Raw genomic sequence first — 6,000 nt, 5'->3', positions numbered from 1 at the left:
TAACATTTCTGGAAAACCCTCACGATTATCCTTTTATTTTTCAATTTGTTTTTATGTTTATTTTCCTTTTTATTTGCTTTAGTTTTTCAGGAACAAGTGAGCTTGAATTCAAGTTTGGGGGTGTGCTTCAAGCCATACTAGTCCAACTAGTTCCCCCACCTTCCAGGTGAGATCTTTCCATGTTTTATACACATTGGGGACAATGTGTAATTTAAGTTTGGGGGTATACACACACTTTGTCCCTATTTTTGTTTTAATTTTAAAGTTATATTGCATATTCATGTCCATCTTAATTTTTTATTTTTATTTTTATTTTTGATCTGAGAAGTAGGATTTTATTTTAATTAGTGAGTTTAAAATTATGAACACATGATCTGATGATAGAGTTTCTGAGTTTGGTTACTTACTTTAAGCATGTGAGAATTCACCTATTTGATTTGATCCACACAAGTACACTAGTACATATTTTTTGTGAGGTATGACATGTATGCCTAATATGTATGTTTCTTTGTCTTGGGTGAAGATGGGTTATTTATTATATGGATACTTTGGCACGAGTTGACAAAAAAAAAAAAAAAAAAAAAAAAAACTGATCAATTTAAAAATTCTTCACTAAGTAATCTGACCTTTTACCTCATTAAGCATTAAGTGTTCACGTCAAAATGTGAAAGTTTTGAATTGATTAGTGTCATGGCTAGTTTAGTTCTGTAGCCTCTTTGACTCGAGTTAGTAAGTCCTTAGGGGTGTCTTTACACCTATTGCCCTAAAACCATCTGGTTTGAGATACATTGGCCTAACATTCTTTACATGGGTCAATTAGAAAGCTTAATAGAACCAAACATTGCTCAACATGACTAAAAAGAAAAAAATAATGTGACTCCATGCCATAGTTTTTCATGTTGATAAGGATCCTAGTGGAATTTGAGATAGTGAGATATTGCACATTGGAGCTACTTGGAAGCGTCATATTTATTTGCTAGTTCACCTTACACCATTTTGAGCTTGTGATGCCTTAGCTTGCCTGTTGTAAGTAATTAAACTTTTGAAATTCCAATTCATTGTGAAGATGGAGTTTATCTTGTTAAGCTTGCTAATGGCTAAAAATCCTGATTCTTAGTGACGCTTTAATTTTAAGGATGACATGAATTGTGCATAAATGTTTGTGGGTAGTATTTTTGTAAACCCTCACGAGACTTCACTCGTCCTACTAGGGATGTCTAGGAGTTTAAAAGGCTTGTTGCATGTGCTAAATGCAATCATGTTTCCTACGAACGTGGAGATAGAGTAGTTTTTGTTTTTGTTTTCAGTTTAGTATTGCTAAGGGACTACCAATATGTGAGTTTGAGGGTGTGTTAAGGGCTAAAATATACATATTTTAGCCCCTTAATTTATGTATGTTAATCCTTTAGTTGTGCTATTTTATGTTGTTTTACTTCCTTTTCGTGTTTTTCTTTATTTTTAGGTGTTTGAAGGAAAATGAAGCGTTTCTGGAAATTCTAGGCATCAAGTGCCAATTTTGGGGAAAGCTGGAGTTCGGATTGAGTGCACCACACTTAGGCTCGAGCATAGCAGAGGAATGATCGAGCACAAGCTGCGATCGAGCGCAAGGCACGGCGATCGAGCGCAAGGCACGGCGATCGAGCGCAAGGCACGGCGATCGAGCGCACTCAGGTGATCCAAATGCGGAAAGACACTTAAAATTAGGTTTTCCCAACCCTAATTGGACTAGGGTTTTGTTCTCCGATTTTATTAGGTTTTCTTGGGTTTTTAGGTCTTTCTAAAGCCTGTAAATAGACCACTAGGCCACTTAGAAAATAGACAATTCCAAAGAGAGAAATTAGAGGCTACTTCAAGAAACGTTTTCCGGTTTCTTCTTTCCCTTTTCTTTTTATGTTTTAGTTTTAGTTTCATTATGTGTAACTAAACTTATTGTTATGGCTAGATTGAAGAACTGATCTTGTCTTTTTAATTTAATACTAGTGCCTTTGTTTCAATCATTGTGGTTTAATTTAATTGATTATGTCTATGTGATTGAATTCCCCATGTGAATGTGCCTCATCATTATTTGCGTGTGTTTGAAATCTGTTAATTAAGTCAATTTAGATGACCGAATCTTGGGCTTAATAAAGTAATAAAAGAACCTCACCATGGGTTCTTGGCTTAATCAACATGGGAATTAGGAGTAGATACCATACCCTAGGACTCATGTGTTTGTCGATCTCCATAGAATTATGTTTCTCTAAAGAACAACTTTGTAGATACTATGCTAAATCCTTTAGGGAAGGAACAAATTAGAGTAGATATCATGCCTAATTCATTGCTTAGGGAGATCAATAGCTTAAGGAGTAAATATCATGCCGTTAGGTTGACAAGCATTAAATATACCATATGATTGGAACATTGGCCTAATATTATCTTAATTAGCATGATTTGTGGTGGATGTCAAAACCCTAACCTTTTCTTTATTTTTATATCTTACCATTGAAAATCTATGACAATTTGACAATTCAAATTGGAAAATCAATTCTAAATGAAAACAACAATCCTCGTGGGAATGATCTCGTACTTGCACTCTATACTCACGTTTTGATCTCGTGCACTTGCGAGTAAAACGTACCAAGTATTTGCCTATTAATTTAGGTGGGTATTTGGCACAACAGTGAGCAACAAGATCAACATGGTCACGTTTTTCATTTTGACACTTCTTGAAAGAGCCATTGCCTTCACTAAACTTTTGACTATGCACAAAAGATGAGGGGTATTTATCAAAAATAACACTAGTAAGAAAGTTTAGTTTAGAGTTTATGAGCTCCAACTGTTGTTGAACAAAATTAGAGTGTTTCCTACCATATATAGGATTAGATGACTTAGAACTCTTATGCTTCAAAAGGGGACATTTAGCGCGAAAATGTCCTTGAACTCCACAATGAAAACATAAGCCACGATTCTTCACACGACACAATTCATGTGCAGAACAATCAAGAGATTTATCAACCAACACCCCAGATTGCTTAGCATTATGGAGTTCTTTTCTTTTCATCTCATTATCAAAAGACAATCTATCTATTTCTGAATTAACTCTGACTGTTATGCCAAATACCCTCTGAAATTAATAGGCGAATACTCGGTACGTTTTACTCGCAAGTGCATAAGATTAAAACGATAGTATAGCAGGCAAATACGACATCATTCCCACGAGAATTATGAAATTAAGCTTAGAATGTAATTTCCTAATTAATTAACATTATTAAACCAATTGTCACAAATTGATTTGAAACAATAAAATAAAAAGGTAATCAAAGATAAAAAATAACTAAAGGGTTAGGGTTTTGACATCCACCACTAATCAGACTCAATTAAGATAAACAATATGCCAATGCTAACAACTACGCGGATATACTTAATGCTTTCCCACCTAAGGGCATGGTATCTACTCCTTAAGCTATTGGTTTTTCTAAGCAACAAATTAGGCATGGTATCTATTCTAATTCTTTTCTCGATCAAAGGATTTAGCATTACACTAAGTTGTTCTTCAAGAAAGCATAAATCTATGAAAATCGACAAACACACGAAGCCTAGAGCATGGTATCTACTCCCAGTTCTCCATGTTGATTAAGCCAAGAACCCATGATATTGACTCTTTCTTATGCCCAGGACTCGATCATTTAAATTGACACAAATAACAAATCCAACATATGCATATGGGGAATTCGATTAAACAGGAATTAACCAAGTTAAATACTCAAATATAATTGCAGCAAAGGCGCCAATATTGAAATCCTAAAAAGACATGACTAGGGCTTCAATCGAGCCCTAACTAAAATATTAGCTACGCATAATTTAAATAAAACGAAAATTAAAAGGGAAAGAAGAAACCGAAAACGCTTCTTGATCGAGCCTCTAGTTCTCCTTTCTAGAATTGTACATTTTTCTCAATGTATAGATGCCTATTTATAGGATTATGAGAACCCTAGAAGTCCTAGAAATCCTAATAAAACCATAGGTCAGTCTCCTAATCCAAAAAGGAGATTGCAAACCCAATCTGGAGTGAAAAAGGTCATTTGCTACATCTAGGCGCTCGATCCCAAGTTGGTGAGATCAAGCGCATGGATGCGATTGTTGTGCAAATTTATTTAACTTGCAAGTGCAGGAATCAATTGTAGTTTAATGGATTGCAAGTGCGAGGTCGATCCCACAGAGAATTGTATTTTTGAAAGAGCAATTTATATCTAAACTAATTAAATCCCAATCTAGTTCCAAAAGGGTTTTGATTTTTGAGTTTTGAAAATTAAAGGATAAACATAAACTAAATAAAATAAGTAAATCTAAGGATAAAGGTACTAAGGTTTGGGAATTCACACTCACCAAATCATAACAACATACTTTATGTTCATCAATATTAATCCAAAGTTCTCACAAATTAAATCATAGATATGTTTTACTATGCTTCAAAGAATTAATCAAAACCATCCCATGTATTCATTCATTGACCAAATCACAAAAGGAATCCAAATTCAGTTGAAACACCAGATGTATCCGTAGAACAAATCACAAGGGATATCCAATTTTTATGAGTTAAAAGCCAAGCAATCAATCATATGAAATTATCTCAAATCATCACATGTATCCTTGAATCACAAGAGATATCCAAGAATCACTCCTACAATTGATTAGAAGTAAAACAATTGAAATATAAAACCCAATAAAATCAGAATAATAAAAACTTACATAAAAGTATTGATGTTCTTCATCGGTGAGGCTTCATCCCCAACCTTAGTTGGGAATTTAACTCCACATAAAAATAAAATCTAAACCTAAACCTAAACCTAAAGAAACACTAAACAAAAGAATTTTGCTCTCTGGGATTGTGTCTTTTTTCTTGAATGCAAAGAAGTCTATTTATAGGCTTAGGGAAGTCCTAGAAGCCCAAGTAAACCTAGATAATTCGGAGGTCTGTCTCCCAGTCAAAATAGAAGTCTGAAATCGGAATAGGATTCGTCCAGATTTGTGTCCTTTAATTGTGGGGCGATTTTGGCATAGAAACCGTCTGAATTACGAAAATCCAATTTCACAACAAATTGTAGTATTTTGAGCTAGCTTTCCAATGCCGTTTGAATCACTTCAATCCGATATTTGAACAAAGAGTTATGGTCAAAATACTAAGACGTGTGCAGAATCTAAATTTGAATCCGATCCGAAATCTTATCCAATCTGAACTTTAATTTGATTTAACCTTTTCTTGGATTTGGTTAGACTTAACCACACAATCTAGGTCTTCTTAAAGTATTCTTTCTTCCAAACTTTGCATTTTTCCCTTTAAAGCTGCAGTTTTTCTTCAATGACCTACAAAATACTAAAAACACAAAACTAACACAAAATATTAAATAACGACACAGCTAAAGGATTAACTAATGTAAATAAAGGGGTCCAAATATGCAATATTTGGCACTTATCAGCGATCAATCGTAGGCTTTTTGCGCTCGAGCGCATTGGCTCCTCTTGTGATCGAGCGCATACGCACTCAATCCTTGTTCTTCTGCGCTCGAGCCTTCTGCTGCTGCACTCAAGCACCGGTGTGCTCGAGCCTAGGAACTTGTGCTTGATTTCATTGCTCGCAGCTTTTCTCCCAAATTTTCCTTTAAGCTTGGAACTTTCTATAAATGCTTTCTTTTCTTCAAAAACCCTAAAAACACAAGAAAACACAAAAACAAGACAAAACATCAAATAATAATAAAACTAAGAGATTAACATATGTCAATTAAGGGGCTAGAATATGAAATATTCAACTGACAAATTCATCCATAATACGTTCAATGTCTAGATTGACAACACAAAGTTTCTTGGACATCATATTATGAGAATCTAACAAAGCATTCATAGAGTGCGCATGGTCAACATAGTCATGGTTAAGGCTATTACAGTCATAAGAATTAAGAGATCCAGCAATGCTAGCACATGAAATCACTATAAGAAATTAGGTCTTTAGGGGCGACTTTAAGT

This window comes from Corylus avellana, chromosome 9 (assembly GCF_965113065.1).
Source record: "Corylus avellana chromosome 9, dhCorAvel1.hap1.2, whole genome shotgun sequence".
NCBI classification, from domain to species: domain Eukaryota; kingdom Viridiplantae; phylum Streptophyta; class Magnoliopsida; order Fagales; family Betulaceae; genus Corylus; species Corylus avellana.
The sequence above is the reverse complement of the archived record's forward strand: the minus strand, read 5'-3'. Positions refer to the sequence as shown.